We start from the raw sequence: 15857 nt of genomic DNA, 5'->3' as shown, positions 1-15857 counted from the left end.
TGGGGCTGGATGAAAAAGGTGAAGGGATTCACCAAAAAGAAAAAAAAACGCATCGACACAGAGAACAGTACACGATTACAAGAGGGAAAGTGTTGGGGGAGGGAGTGGAAGGTGGAAGGGAAGGAGACTTGACTTTGGACCCAGGCACAGATGATGTGTTATAGAAATGTACATATGAAACCAAATAAATTCAGTACAATTTTTCTAAAAAGCGTGTCATAGTGAATAAGTGAATTAACTGGAGGACACTTCCATTGAGACACTTGGAAAGGGAGACTGAGATGATGCCATTCAGAGTGTCCCACAGACAACGTAAGCCTTTCCAATGCTGGGGACACAGCCCGACAGTGTGAAGTGCGGATCGACACACAGGATGGGTCTGGAGGACAGAGGGGCTGTTTGCCATCAAATAGATAAGTGAGTTTGATGTTTGTGATGGGAAAATGTAATTTGACCACTTGTGGGTTTACAGGATTATAATGGTCCTTGCAATGTTTTGAAGGAACATTACATATACCTTGTGATCCATGTTCTTCCATCCTGCTTTCTCACAAGTCTCAGATTTTCTATAAAGGTTTTTATTATTATGAACAGGTTGTATTTTCATACTCTTCTAGTTTTTATTTTTCCTGCTTCTCTTTTTCTTCTACTAATCCCATGGAACTCAAATCTGATCCTTGTCTAAGTGTGCTAACAGAACCTCACTGCTCCTGATGTCTCTTTCCTGTAGTAAGTATTTATGAAGAGAGGAAGCTGTGATTGCGGAGAGGCCTCTGGGAGAGCAGTCAGCTCTTGGCTTTGCTGAATTGCTTGTAACACTACTCAAAAGTCAGGACCTCTGGGCCTCATTTTCTCTTCCCTAATATAACGAAATTAGACTATATAATTCCTATGAAAAATGAAGGAAGACAAGAGCCACTGTCTGCTTGAGTGAAAGAGATTTATTGTAAGCTTTTCTAAAGACACACCTCAAGGACATCTGGAGACCAGTGGAGAACATCCTGCTCTCTTCCAGGTCAAGTGAGGTGATAGGGGCCTGTCTCAGGAATGTGGTGCACTGTGATACTGGTAGAGTCACACCGCCCTGGGCCACCTCGCTAGGGCTGCTCCTGTAAGAGGGTGAAATGGAGGAAACGAAGGGGTGACCACCCAGGCCATATCCCCTCCTATGGTCTCCCAGGACACGGCGCATCAGACCTGGGGCTGGCTGTGGGCCTACATGGTGGGCGGCCTCCACCTCCCCTCCCCCTGGACCCTGCCTAGGCACATGCATATTTTTGGTCCCAGCTACGTGTTTAGCCATTGGATTCTCCCCAACAAAATGCTGCCATGGGGATGTGAAGTGGAATCCCTAGCGGAGCCCAGTTGGGGAGGGCGCCCCCTTCCGGGCTCCCCGGGACATCGCACACCGCCCCCGGGAGCCGCTCTCCCGCGTCTCGCATCTCCTGGAAGCTCAGAAGGTGGATGAGAGGCAGCTGGTGGCTCAGCAGGGACAGATCTAGTCCCGGCTAGCGGGCGGGCGGGGCAGAGGGTGCGGGGAGCTGAGCACCAGGTCAGCCAGGGGGCCCAGGGCTCAGCGGGCCTGGAGGCCCGGCGCCGCGGGCTCTTGAGGCTCCCGGAGGCCGGCTCGAGCGTCTACGGCCATACCACCCTGAACGCGCCCGATCTCGTCTGATCTCGGAAGCTAAGCAGGGTCGGGCCTGGTTAGTACTTGGATGGGAGACCGCCTGGGAATACCGGGTGCTGTAGGCTTTTGATTGCCATTTTCTGAGCCCGCCCCATCCGCCCTTTGGCGGGGTGTGGGGGGAACCTCCCATCGCCCCCGCGGGGCTACTCTCACAACTGAACCCCCACCTCCCCTCGCCCAGCCTCGTCCGCCGTCAAAAATTAGGAAATGCCGTCTCGCGCCTAACAGACAGCAGCCCTGCGTTGCAGGGGCGTGTCTCTTCCATTCCCCCGCACCCGTGCAAGCCCCAAGCGCTCTGTGCTCTGCGGGGGCAACAGGGGACCCACAACCGGGGGAACCCATCGAACCCCCGGTGCTGCGGAGGGAGGTAGCTCCCCAAACTGCTAAGGGAACCCCGCGGTCCCCACCAAAGGCCCAGGCCGCCCGCCCCTCGCTTTGTGCCATCCCTCGGGGGGCTTCGTCCTACCCGGTGGCGGCGGACACCCCCTTCCGCATTTCAGGCAATCGCACCCCCACAGGAAGGCGCCCTCCTGCATCTTTTCGAAGCTCAGGAGATGGGCTGGGCGGGCCAGAGACAGCTGATGGCTCTGCAAGAAGAGATCTGGTCCGGGCTGGGGCGGCTGGTGTGCGGAGAGGGGTGGCGGAGCACCAGGTCGGGGAGGGGGGGTGCGGGGACAGGGCTTTTTTATGTTTATATTTTCCTTGCCCAAGCTCCGCCCCGTGGCCAAGGCAGGGCCCTGAGGTCCACTGGGACGCCCGCCCCCTTCCTGCCACTCTGCAACACTCCACCTCCCCACCCCCAAACACCCACCCTGAGCCCAGGAGAGCGGCTCGGCCACTCCCCTCCTCGCCTTGGCGGTGTTGAGGGTTTGGTGGGGGGACCCCTGGGCCTACTCTAGGATCCCCCACCCCCGGCCACCACGACCTCCACCCCCCAATCAGGGAAAGGGGTCTCCCGCCTGACAGAGGGCACCCCGGGATGGGAGGGATGTGTCTGTGACGCTAGTGGAAGAGGCTCCAGCGGGCTTGGCTCAGTGGACAGAGCGCCGGCCTGTGGATGGAAGGGTCTCCGGTTCCACTGGGGTCAAGGGCACTTACCTCCCTTGCAGGCTGGAACCCTGCCCCCCTCGGGGGCGCCTGCCAGAGGCAACCAATCCAGGTGTCTCCCTCACATCCATGTTTCTCTCTGCCTCTCCCGGTTTTTTCCAGTCTCCCTAAAAGTCAAGGGAGAGATATCCTGGCCGAGGATTATGAGAAATAAATAGATAAATAAATAAATAGATAGGTAGATAGATAAATAAATAAATAAATAAATACAGGTGGAACTGCTGAATGCTCTCGGGGGAATCTGATATCTGGCTCTCCTTGGTCATCTTAATCCCGTGGGGACAGCGCCCTCTGTACCCACCCTCAACTCTAGGCCCACTCTGACTGCCGGTGGTCTGGTCTCTAGCTCCCGGACAAGGATTGGAAGAAGTTGTACTAGTCCAACTGAGTCTCCATGACCACCCGGGTGGAGCTCTGATAAGGCAACGCCTGGTGTCCGGGCCATTGGAAAATTGCCTGGGTCTCACCACAGTAGGAAAACCCACCATAAAGTCATTTTTCCGATCAGGTGCACAGGTTTGTCTGAATAGACTTCTAGCCATGAAGGAATAAAATGAGCCCCCAACCCCTAGGATTTCCAGAGGGTACGGGAGCTTGGTCCCCAGCACTCACTTCCTCTTGTGCCCCCCATGACCTGAGGTAGGCACTTGAGAGACCCAGCAAACCACCCCTCCTGCAGTTTCTTTCGCTCCAGCACACACACACACACACACACACACACACACGCATACGCACACACACAGGCACGCACGCACAGTGGCAAGGACTGATATGATGCCCTCAAGTGCTCCCGGTTGTGGCCTCCCTGGGATTGGCCAACGCTAGGCAGTCCTAAGTTACCTGAGGCTACACACTGCTCAAGGACAGCAGGCGTCAGAAGGGAGACTAGAGCCACTGTCTGCCTGTGTGAAACAGTTTTGTTGTAAGCTTTTCCAAAGACACAGCCCAAGGACATCTGGAGACCAGTGGAGAACATCCTTCTCTCTCCCAGGTCGCCAGTCAAGTGAGGTGATAGGGGCCTGTCTTGGGAATGTGGTGCCTGGTGACCAGAGTTCTAGCTTCTGTATTGTCCTGTCACTGAGGAAGTGACATCAAGTTTGCAAGGTTCCATTACCTGTATGTGTTCCTTTAAGCACACTTGCCCGGAAAGCCCTCTGGGCTTTTGAGTGACACCCCCAGAAATACTCCAAGTTCCCCAACTCAGCTTTCTCCCACAGCTCCCCGTTCTTGCCACCAGGGGCCTAGCAGTCAGGAGAGCCCAGTGAGACCTGTGTTGTCTGATCGGTTTAGTGTCCTGGCAAAGCCACTGTGTCCTCCTGGGCCTTCCCAGGGACCCTGCCACACGAGGGATGGTACAGGAAACAATCTTCTAGAGACCTGGACGGGTGTATATGACATCAAACCTGCCCCACCTGTGCACAGGCAGTGTGACCTGCGCCGGATGCAAAAACTCAGAGAGGGCCAGATCACTAGACGGGGTGGGATGTGGCCTGGACTGCCACTCCCAACAGGCCTGGGCTTCAGCACTGTGATACTGGTAGAGTCACACCGCCCTGGGCCACCTCGCTAGGTCTCCACCTGTAAGAGGGAGAAATGGAGGAAACGAAGGGGTGACCACCCAGGCCATATCCCCTCCTAGGGTCTCCCAGGACACGGCGCATCAGACCTGGGGCTGGCTGTGGGCCTACATGGTGGGCGGCCTCCACCTCCCCTCCCCCTGGACCCTGCCTAGGCACATGCATATTTTTGGTCCCAGCTACGTGTTTAGCCATTGGATTCTCCCCAACAAAATGCTGCCATGGGGATGTGAAGTGGAATCCCTAGCGGAGCCCAGTTGGGGAGGGCGCCCCCTTCCGGGCTCCCCGGGACATCGCACACCGCCCCCGGGAGCCGCTCTCCCGCGTCTCGCATCTCCTGGAAGCTCAGAAGGTGGATGAGAGGCAGCTGGTGGCTCAGCAGGGACAGATCTAGTCCCGGCTAGCGGGCGGGCGGGGCAGAGGGTGCGGGGAGCTGAGCACCAGGTCAGCCAGGGGGCCCAGGGCTCAGCGGGCCTGGAGGCCCGGCGCCGCGGGCTCTTGAGGCTCCCGGAGGCCGGCTCGAGCGTCTACGGCCATACCACCCTGAACGCGCCCGATCTCGTCTGATCTCGGAAGCTAAGCAGGGTCGGGCCTGGTTAGTACTTGGATGGGAGACCGCCTGGGAATACCGGGTGCTGTAGGCTTTTGATTGCCATTTTCTGAGCCCGCCCCATCCGCCCTTTGGCGGGGTGTGGGGGGAACCTCCCATCGCCCCCGCGGGGCTACTCTCACAACTGAACCCCCACCTCCCCTCGCCCAGCCTCGTCCGCCGTCAAAAATTAGGAAATGCCGTCTCGCGCCTAACAGACAGCAGCCCTGCGTTGCAGGGGCGTGTCTCTTCCATTCCCCCGCACCCGTGCAAGCCCCAAGCGCTCTGTGCTCTGCGGGGGCAACAGGGGACCCACAACCGGGGGAACCCATCGAACCCCCGGTGCTGCGGAGGGAGGTAGCTCCCCAAACTGCTAAGGGAACCCCGCGGTCCCCACCAAAGGCCCAGGCCGCCCGCCCCTCGCTTTGTGCCATCCCTCGGGGGGCTTCGTCCTACCCGGTGGCGGCGGACACCCCCTTCCGCATTTCAGGCAATCGCACCCCCAAAGGAAGGCGCCCTCCTGCATCTTTTCGAAGCGCAGGAGATGGGCTGGGCGGGCCAGAGACAGCTGATGGCTCTGCAAGAAGAGATCTGGTCCGGGCTGGGGCGGCTGGTGTGCGGAGTGGGGTGGCGGAGCACCAGGTCGGGGAGGCGGGGTGCGGGGACAGGGCTTTTTTATGTTTGTATTTTCCTTGCCCAAGCTCCGCCCCGTGGCCAAGGCAGGGCCCTGAGGTCCACTGGGACGCCCGCCCCCTTCCTGCCACTCTGCAACACTCCACCTCCCCACCCCCAAACACCCACCCTGAGCCCAGGAGAGCGGCTCGGCCACTCCCCTCCTCGCCTTGGCGGTGTTGAGGGTTTGGTGGGGGGACCCCTGGGCCTACTCTAGGATCCCCCACCCCCGGCCACCACGACCTCCACCCCCCAATCAGGGAAAGGGGTCTCCCGCCTGACAGAGGGCACCCCGGGATGGGAGGGATGTGTCTGTGACGCTAGTGGAAGAGGCTCCAGCGGGCTTGGCTCAGTGGACAGAGCGCAGGCCTGTGGATGGAAGGGTCTCCGGTTCCACTGGGGTCAAGGGCACTTACCTCCCTTGCAGGCTGAATCCCTGCCCCCTCGGGGGCGCCTGCCTGAGGCAACCAATCCAGGTGTCTCCCTCACATCCATGTTTCTCTCTGCCTCTCGCGGTTTGTTCCAGTCTCCCTAAAAGTCAAGGGAGAGATATCCTGGCCGAGGATTATGAGAAATAAATAGATAGATAGATAGATAGATAGATCAATAAATAAATAGATAGATAGATAGATAGATCAATCAATCAATCAATCAATCAATCAATACAGGTGGAACAGCTGAACACTCTCGGGGGAATCCGATATCTGGCTCTCCTTGGTCATCTTAATCCCGTGGGGACAGCGCCCTCTGTACTCTCCTTGGTCATCTTAATCCCGTGGGGACAGCGCCCTCTGTTCCCACCCTCAACTCTAGGCCCACTCTGACTGCCGGTGGTCTGGTCTCTAGCTCCCGGACAAGGATTGGAAGAAGTTGTACTAGTCCAACTGAGTCTCCATGACCACCCGGGTGGAGCTCTGATAAGGCAACGCCTGGTGTCCGGGCCATTGGAAAATTGCCTGGGTCTCACCACAGTAGGAAAACCCACCATAAAGTCATTTTCCCTGATCAGGTGCACAGGGTTGTCTGAATAGACTTCTAGCCATGAAGGAATAAAATGAGCCCCCAACCCCTAGGATTTCCAGAGGGTACGGGAGCTTGGTCCCCAGCACTCACTTCCTCCTGTGCCCCCCATGACCTGAGGTAGGCACTTGAGAGACCCAGCAAACCACCCCTCCTGCAGTTTCTTTCGCTCCAGCACACACACACACACACACACACACACACACACACACGCATACGCACACACACAGGCACGCACGCACAGTGGCAAGGACTGATATGATGCCCTCAAGTGCTCCCGGTTGTGGCCTCCCCGGGATTGGCCAATGCTAGGCAGTCCTAAGTTACCTGAGGCTACACACTGCTCAAGGACAGCAGGCGTCAGAAGGGAGACTAGAGCCACTGTCTGCCTGTGTGAAACAGTTTTGTTGTAAGCTTTTCCAAAGACACAGCCCAAGGACATCTGGAGACCAGTGGAGAACATCCTGCTCTCTCCCAGGTCGCCAGTCAAGTGAGGTGATAGGGGCCTGTCTTGGGAATGTGGTGCCTGGTGACCAGAGTTCTAGCTTCTGTATTGTCCTGTCACTGAGGAAGTGACATCAAGTTTGCAAGGTTCCATTACCTGTATGTGTTCCTTTAAGCACACTTGCCCGGAAAGCCCTCTGGGCTTTTGACTGACACCCCCAGAAATACTCCAAGTTCCCCAACTCAGCTTTCTCCCACAGCTCCCCGTTCTTGCCACCAGGGGCCTAGCAGTCAGGAGAGCCCAGTGAGACCTGTGTTGTCTGATCGGTTTAGTGTCCTGGCAAAGCCACTGTGTCCTCCTGGGCCTTCCCAGGGACCCTGCCACACGAGGGATGGTACAGGAAACAATCTTCTAGAGACCTGGACCGGTGTATATGACATCAAACCTGCCCCACCTGTGCACAGGCAGTGTGACCTGCGCCGGATGCAAAAACTCCGAGAGGGCCAGATCCCTAGACGGGGTGGGATGTGGCCTGGACTGCCACTCCCAACAGGCCTGGGCTTCAGCACTGTGATACTGGTAGAGTCACACCGCCCTGGGCCACCTCGCTAGGTCTCCACCTGTAAGAGGGAGAAATGGAGGAAACGAAGGGGTGACCACCCAGGCCATATCCCCTCCTAGGGTCTCCCAGGACACGGCGCATCAGACCTGGGGCTGGCTGTGGGCCTACATGGTGGGCGGCCTCCACCTCCCCTCCCCCTGGACCCTGCCTAGGCACATGCATATTTTTGGTCCCAGCTACGTGTTTAGCCATTGGATTCTCCCCAACAAAATGCTGCCATGGGGATGTGAAGTGGAATCCCTAGCGGAGCCCAGTTGGGGAGGGCGCCCCCTTCCGGGCTCCCCGGGACATCGCACACCGCCCCCGGGAGCCGCTCTCCCGCGTCTCGCATCTCCTGGAAGCTCAGAAGGTGGATGAGAGGCAGCTGGTGGCTCAGCAGGGACAGATCTAGTCCCGGCTAGCGGGCGGGCGGGGCAGAGGGTGCGGGGAGCTGAGCACCAGGTCAGCCAGGGGGCCCAGGGCTCAGCGGGCCTGGAGGCCCGGCGCCGCGGGCTCTTGAGGCTCCCGGAGGCCGGCTCGAGCGTCTACGGCCATACCACCCTGAACGCGCCCGATCTCGTCTGATCTCGGAAGCTAAGCAGGGTCGGGCCTGGTTAGTACTTGGATGGGAGACCGCCTGGGAATACCGGGTGCTGTAGGCTTTTGATTGCCATTTTTTGAGCCCGCCCCATCCGCCCTTTGGCGGGGTGTGGGGGGAACCTCCCATCGCCCCCGCGGGGCTACTCTCACAACTGAACCCCCACCTCCCCTCGCCCAGCCTCGTCCGCCGTCAAAAATTAGGAAATGCCGTCTCGCGCCTAACAGACAGCAGCCCTGCGTTGCAGGGGCGTGTCTCTTCCATTCCCCCGCACCCGTGCAAGCCCCAAGCGCTCTGTGCTCTGCGGGGGCAACAGGGGACCCACAACCGGGGGAACCCATCGAACCCCCGGTGCTGCGGAGAGAGCTAGCTCCCCAAACTGCTAAGGGAACCCCGCGGTCCCCACCAAAGGCCCAGGCCGCCCGCCCCTCGCTTTGTGCCATCCCTCGGGGGGCTTCGTCCTACCCGGTGGCGGCGGACACCCCCTTCCGCATTTCAGGCAATCGCACCCCCAAAGGAAGGCGCCCTCCTGCATCTTTTCGAAGCTCAGGAGATGGGCTGGGCGGGCCAGAGACAGCTGATGGCTCTGCAAGAAGAGATCTGGTCCGGGCTGGGGCGGCTGGTGTGCGGAGTGGGGTGGCGGAGCACCAGGTCGGGGAGGCGGGGTGCGGGGACAGGGCTTTTTTATGTTTGTATTTTCCTTGCCCAAGCTCCGCCCCGTGGCCAAGGCAGGGCCCTGAGGTCCACTGGGACGCCCTCCCCCTTCCTGCCACTCTGCAACACTCCACCTCCCCACCCCCAAACACCCACCCTGAGCCCAGGAGAGCGGCTCGGCCACTCCCCTCCTCGCCTTGGCGGTGTTGAGGGTTTGGTGGGGGGACCCCTGGGCCTACTCTAGGATCCCCCACCCCCGGCCACCACGACCTCCACCCCCCAATCAGGGAAAGGGGTCTCCCGCCTGACAGAGGGCACCCCGGGATGGGAGGGATGTGTCTGTGACGCTAGTGGAAGAGGCTCCAGCGGCCTTGGCTCAGTGGACAGAGCGCAGGCCTGTGGATGGAAGGGTCTCCGGTTCCACTGGGGTCAAGGGCACTTACCTCCCTTGCAGGCTGAATCCCTGCCCCCTCGGGGGCGCCTGCCTGAGGCAACCAATCCAGGTGTCTCCCTCACATCCATGTTTCTCTCTGCCTCTCGCGGTTTGTTCCAGTCTCCCTAAAAGTCAAGGGAGAGATATCCTGGCCTAGGATTATGAGAAATAGATAGATAGATAGATAGATAGATAGATAGATAGATAGATAAATAGCAATAAATAAATAGATAGATAGATAGATAGGTAGATAGATAGATAGATAGATAGATAGATAGATAGATAAATAAATAAATAAATAAATAAATAAATAAATAAATAAATACAGGTGGAACTGCTGAACACTCTCGGGGGAATCTGATATCTGGCTCTCCTTGGTCATCTTAATCCCGTGGGGACAGCGCCCTCTGTACCCACCCTCAACTCTAGGCCCACTCTGACTGCCGGTGGTCTGGTCTCTAGCTCCCGGACAAGGATTGGAAGAAGTTGTACTAGTCCAACTGAGTCTCCATGACCACCCGGGTGGAGCTCTGATAAGGCAACGCCTGGTGTCCGGGCCATTGGAAAATTGCCTGGGTCTCACCACAGTAGGAAAACCCACCATAAAGTCATTTTCCCTGATCAGGTGCACAGGGTTGTCTGAATAGACTTCTAGCCATGAAGGAATAAAATGAGCCCCCAACCCCTAGGATTTCCAGAGGGTACGGGAGCTTGGTCCCCAGCACTCACTTCCTCTTGTGCCCCCCATGACCTGAGGTAGGCACTTGAGAGACCCAGCAAACCACCCCTCCTGCAGTTTCTTTCGCTCCAGCACACACACACACACACACACACACACACACACACACACGCATACGCACACACACAGGCACGCACGCACAGTGGCAAGGACTGATATGATGCCCTCAAGTGCTCCCGGTTGTGGCCTCCCTGGGATTGGCCAACGCTAGGCAGTCCTAAGTTACCTGAGGCTACACACTGCTCAAGGACAGCAGGCGTCAGAAGGGAGACTAGAGCCACTGTCTGCCTGTGTGAAACAGTTTTGTTGTAAGCTTTTCCAAAGACACAGCCCAAGGACATCTGGAGACCAGTGGAGAACATCCTGCTCTCTCCCAGGTCGCCAGTCAAGTGAGGTGATAGGGGCCTGTCTTAGGAATGTGGTGCCTGGTGACCAGAGTTCTAGCTTCTGTATTGTCCTGTCACTGAGGAAGTGACATCAAGTTTGCAAGGTTCCATTACCTGTATGTGTTCCTTTAAGCACACTTGCCCGGAAAGCCCTCTGGGCTTTTGACTGACACCCCCAGAAATACTCCAAGTTCCCCAACTCAGCTTTCTCCCACAGCTCCCCGTTCTTGCCACCAGGGGCCTAGCATTCAGGAGAGCCCAGTGAGACCTGTGTTGTCTGATCGGTTTAGTGTCCTGGCAAAGCCACTGTGTCCTCCTGGGCCTTCCCAGGGACCCTGCCGACACACGAGGGATGGTACAGGAAACAATCTTCTAGAGACCTGGACCGGTGTATATGACATCAAACCTGCCCCACCTGTGCGCGGGCAGTGTGACCTGCGCCGGATGCAAAAACTCCGAGAGGGCCAGATCACTAGACGGGGTGGGATGTGGCCTGGACTGCCACTCCCAACAGGCCTGGGCTTCAGCACTGTGATACTGGTAGAGTCACACCGCCCTGGGCCACCTCGCTAGGTCTCCACCTGTAAGAGGGAGAAATGGAGGAAACGAAGGGGTGACCACCCAGGCCATATCCCCTCCTAGGGTCTCCCAGGACACGGCGCATCAGACCTGGGGCTGGCTGTGGGCCTACATGGTGGGCGGCCTCCACCTCCCCTCCCCCTGGACCCTGCCTAGGCACATGCATATTTTTGGCCCCAGCTACGTGTTTAGCCATTGGATTCTCCCCAACAAAATGCTGCCATGGGGATGTGAAATGGAATCCCTAGCGGAGCCCAGTTGGGGAGGGCGCCCCCTTCCGGGCTCCCCGGGACATCGCACACCGCCCCGGGGAGCCGCTCTCCCGCGTCTCGCATCTCCTGGAAGCTCAGAAGGTGGATGAGAGGCAGCTGGTGGCTCAGCAGGGACAGATCTAGTCCCGGCTAGAGGGCGGGCGGGGCAGAGGGTGCGGGGAGCTGAGCACCAGGTCAGCCAGGGGGCCCAGGGCTCAGCGGGCCTGGAGGCCCGGCGCCGCGGGCTCTTGAGGCTCCCGGAGGCCGGCTCCAGCGTCTACGGCCATACCACCCTGAACGCGCCCGATCTCGTCTGATCTCGGAAGCTAAGCAGGGTCGGGCCTGGTTAGTACTTGGATGGGAGACCGCCTGGGAATACCGGGTGCTGTAGGCTTTTGATTGCCATTTTTTGAGCCCGCCCCATCCGCCCTTTGGCGGGGTGTGGGGGGAACCTCCCATCGCCCCCGCGGGGCTACTCTCACAACTGAACCCCCACCTCCCCCCGCCCAGCCTCGTCCGCCGTCAAAAATTAGGAAATGCCGTCTCGCGCCTAACAGACAGCAGCCCTGCGTTGCAGGGGCGTGTCTCTTCCATTCCCCCGCACCCGTGCAAGCCCCAAGCGCTCTGTGCTCTGCGGGGGCAACAGGGGACCCACAACCGGGGGAACCCATCGAACCCCCGGTGCTGCGGAGGGAGGTAGCTCCCCAAACTGCTAAGGGAACCCCGCGGTCCCCACCAAAGGCCCAGGCCGCCCGCCCCTCGCTTTGTGCCATCCCTCGGGGGGCTTCGTCCTACCCGGTGGCGGCGGACACCCCCTTCCGCATTTCAGGCAATCGCACCCCCAAAGGAAGGCGCCCTCCTGCATCTTTTCGAAGCTCAGGAGATGGGCTGGGCGGGCCAGAGACAGCTGATGGCTCTGCAAGAAGAGATCTGGTCCGGGCTGGGGCGGCTGGTGTGCGGAGTGGGGTGGCGGAGCACCAGGTCGGGGAGGCGGGGTGCGGGGACAGGGCTTTTTTATGTTTGTATTTTCCTTGCCCAAGCTCCGCCCCGTGGCCAAGGCAGGGCCCTGAGGTCCACTGGGACGCCCGCCCCCTTCCTGCCACTCTGCAACACTCCACCTCCCCACCCCCAAACACCCACCCTGAGCCCAGGAGAGCGGCTCGGCCACTCCCCTCCTCGCCTTGGCGGTGTTGAGGGTTTGGTGGGGGGACCCCTGGGCCTACTCTAGGATCCCCCACCCCCGGCCACCACGACCTCCACCCCCCAATCAGGGAAAGGGGTCTCCCGCCTGACAGAGGGCACCCCGGGATGGGAGGGATGTGTCTGTGACGCTAGTGGAAGAGGCTCCAGTGGGCTTGGCTCAGTGGACAGAGCGCAGGCCTGTGGATGGAAGGGTCTCCGGTTCCACTGGGGTCAAGGGCACTTACCTCCCTTGCAGGCTGAATCCCTGCCCCCTCGGGGGCGCCTGCCTGAGGCAACCAATCCAGGTGTCTCCCTCACATCCATGTTTCTCTCTGCCTCTCGCGGTTTGTTCCAGTCTCCCTAAAAGTCAAGGGAGAGATATCCTGGCCAAGGATTATGAGAAATAGATAGATAGATAGATAGATAGATCAATAAATAAATAGATAGATAGATAGATAGATAGATAGATAGATAGGTAGATAGATAGATAGATAGGTAGATAGATAGATAGATAGATAAATAGATCAATAAATAGATAGATAGATAGATAGATAGGTAGATAGATAGATAGATAGATAGATAGATAGATAGATAAATAAATAAATAAATAAATAAATAAATACAGGTGGAACTGCTGAACACTCTCGGGGGAATCTGATATCTGGCTCTCCTTGGTCATCTTAATCCCGTGGGGACAGCGCCCTCTGTACCCACCCTCAACTCTAGGCCCACTCTGACTGCCGGTGGTCTGGTCTCTAGCTCCCGGACAAGGATTGGAAGAAGTTGTACTAGTCCAACTGAGTCTCCATGACCACCTGGGTGGAGCTCTGATAAGGCAACGCCTGGTGTCCGGGCCATTGGAAAATTGCCTGGGTCTCACCACAGTAGGAAAACCCACCATAAAGTCATTTTCCCTGATCAGGTGCACAGGGTTGTCTGAATAGACTTCTAGCCATGAAGGAATAAAATGAGCCCCCAACCCCTAGGATTTCCAGAGGGTACGGGAGCTTGGTCCCCAGCACTCACTTCCTCTTGTGCCCCCCATGACCTGAGGTAGGCACTTGAGAGACCCAGCAAACCACCCCTCCTGCAGTTTCTTTCGCTCCAGCACACACACACACACACACACACACACACACACGCATACGCACACACACAGGCACGCACGCACAGTGGCAAGGACTGATATGATGCCCTCAAGTGCTCCCGGTTGTGGCCTCCCTGGGATTGGCCAACGCTAGGCAGTCCTAAGTTACCTGAGGCTACACACTGCTCAAGGACAGCAGGCGTCAGAAGGGAGACTAGAGCCACTGTCTGCCTGTGTGAAACAGTTTTGTTGTAAGCTTTTCCAAAGACACAGCCCAAGGACATCTGGAGAGCAGTGGAGAACATCCTGCTCTCTCCCAGGTCTCCAGTCAAGTGAGGTGATAGGGGCCTGTCTCAGGAATGTGGTGCCTGGTGACCAGAGTTCTAGCTTCTGTATTGTCCTGTCACTGAGGAAGTGACATCAAGTTTGCAAGGTTCCATTACCTGTATGTGTTCCTTTAAGCACACTTGCCCGGAAAGCCCTCTGGGCTTTTGAGTGACACCCCCAGAAATACTCCAAGTTCCCCAACTCAGCTTTCTCCCACAGCTCCCCGTTCTTGCCACCAGGGGCCTAGCAGTCAGGAGAGCCCAGTGAGACCTGTGTTGTCTGATCGGTTTAGTGTCCTGGCAAAGCCACTGTGTCCTCCTGGGCCTTCCCAGGGACCCTGCGGACACACGAGGGATGGTACAGGAAACAATCTTCTAGAGACCTGGACCGGTGTATATGACATCAAACCTGCCCCACCTGTGCGCGGGCAGTGTGACCTGCGCCGGATGCAAAAACTCCGAGAGGGCCAGATCACTAGACGGGGTGGGATGTGGCCTGGACTGCCACTCCCAACAGGCCTGGGCTTCAGCACTGTGATACTGGTAGAGTCACACCGCCCTGGGCCACCTCGCTAGGTCTCCACCTGTAAGAGGGAGAAATGGAGGAAACGAAGGGGTGACCACCCAGGCCATATCCCCTCCTAGGGTCTCCCAGGACACGGCGCATCAGACCTGGGGCTGGCTGTGGGCCTACATGGTGGGCGGCCTCCACCTCCCCTCCCCCTGGACCCTGCCTAGGCACATGCATATTTTTGGCCCCAGCTACGTGTTTAGCCATTGGATTCTCCCCAACAAAATGCTGCCATGGGGATGTGAAATGGAATCCCTAGCGGAGCCCAGTTGGGGAGGGCGCCCCCTTCCGGGCTCCCCGGGACATCGCACACCGCACCCGGGAGCCGCTCTCCCGCGCCTCGCATCTCCTGGAAGCTCAGAAGGTGGATGAGAGGCAGCTGGTGGCTCAGCAGGGACAGATCTAGTCCCGGCTAGAGGGCGGGCGGGGCAGAGGGTGCGGGGAGCTGAGCACCAGGTCAGCCAGGGGGCCCAGGGCTCAGCGGGCCTGGAGGCCCGGCGCCGTGGGCTCTTGAGGCTCCCGGAGGCCGGCTCGAGCGTCTACGGCCATACCACCCTGAACGCGCCCGATCTCGTCTGATCTCGGAAGCTAAGCAGGGTCGGGCCTGGTTAGTACTTGGATGGGAGACCGCCTGGGAATACCGGGTGCTGTAGGCTTTTGATTGCCATTTTTTGAGCCCGCCCCATCCGCCCTTTGGCGGTGTGGGGGGAACCTCCCATCGCCCCCGCGGGGCTACTCTCACAACTGAACCCCCACCTCCCCTCGCCCAGCCTCGTCCGCCGTCAAAAATTAGGAAATGCCGTCTCGCGCCTAACAGACAGCAGCCCTGCGTTGCAGGGGCGTGTCTCTTCCATTCCCCCGCACCCGTGCAAGCCCCAAGCGCTCTGTGCTCTGCGGGGGCAACAGGGGACCCACAACCGGGGGAACCCATCGAACCCCCGGTGCTGCGGAGGGAGGTAGCTCCCCAAACTGCTAAGGGAACCCCGCGGTCCCCACCAAAGGCCCAGGCCGCCCGCCCCTCGCTTTGTGCCATCCCTCGGGGGGCTTCGTCCTACCCGGTGGCGGCGGACACCCCCTTCCGCATTTCAGGCAATCGCACCCCCAAAGGAAGGCGCCCTCCTGCATCTTTTCGAAGCTCAGGAGATGGGCTGGGCGGGCCAGAGACAGCTGATGGCTCTGCAAGAAGAGATCTGGTCCGGGCTGGGGCGGCTGGTGTGCGGAGTGGGGTGGCGGAGCACCAGGTCGGGGAGGCGGGGTGCGGGGACAGGGCTTTTTTATGTTTGTATTTTCCTTGCCCAAGCTCCGCCCCGTGAGCCAAGGCAGGGCCCTGAGGTCCACTGGGACGCCCGCCCC

General features: G+C 58.7%; 5 non-coding genes across 5 annotated transcripts; all 5 read left to right on the top strand.

The window, feature by feature from the left end:
* The first annotated feature begins 1633 nt into the window (after positions 1–1633).
* LOC111823652 lies at positions 1634–1752 on the top strand. Its single transcript, XR_002826720.1, has one exon. It is a non-coding gene; the product is annotated as a 5S ribosomal RNA (ribosomal RNA).
* Positions 1753–4896: 3144 nt separating this feature from the next.
* Positions 4897–5015, top strand: LOC111823651. Its single transcript, XR_002826719.1, has one exon. It is a non-coding gene; the product is annotated as a 5S ribosomal RNA (ribosomal RNA).
* A 3226-nt stretch (positions 5016–8241) lies between these two features.
* Positions 8242–8360, top strand: LOC111823649. The gene has a single exon (XR_002826718.1). It is a non-coding gene; the product is annotated as a 5S ribosomal RNA (ribosomal RNA).
* Positions 8361–11613: 3253 nt separating this feature from the next.
* Positions 11614–11732, top strand: LOC111823648. The gene has a single exon (XR_002826717.1). It is a non-coding gene; the product is annotated as a 5S ribosomal RNA (ribosomal RNA).
* A 3309-nt stretch (positions 11733–15041) lies between these two features.
* LOC111823644 lies at positions 15042–15160 on the top strand. Its single transcript, XR_002826714.1, has one exon. It is a non-coding gene; the product is annotated as a 5S ribosomal RNA (ribosomal RNA).
* Positions 15161–15857: the final 697 nt, after the last annotated feature.

The sequence above is a fragment of the Myotis lucifugus genome, unplaced genomic scaffold, assembly GCF_000147115.1.
Source record: "Myotis lucifugus unplaced genomic scaffold, Myoluc2.0 scaffold_594, whole genome shotgun sequence".
NCBI classification, from domain to species: domain Eukaryota; kingdom Metazoa; phylum Chordata; class Mammalia; order Chiroptera; family Vespertilionidae; genus Myotis; species Myotis lucifugus.
This window is presented reverse-complemented; position numbering and strand designations above follow the sequence as displayed.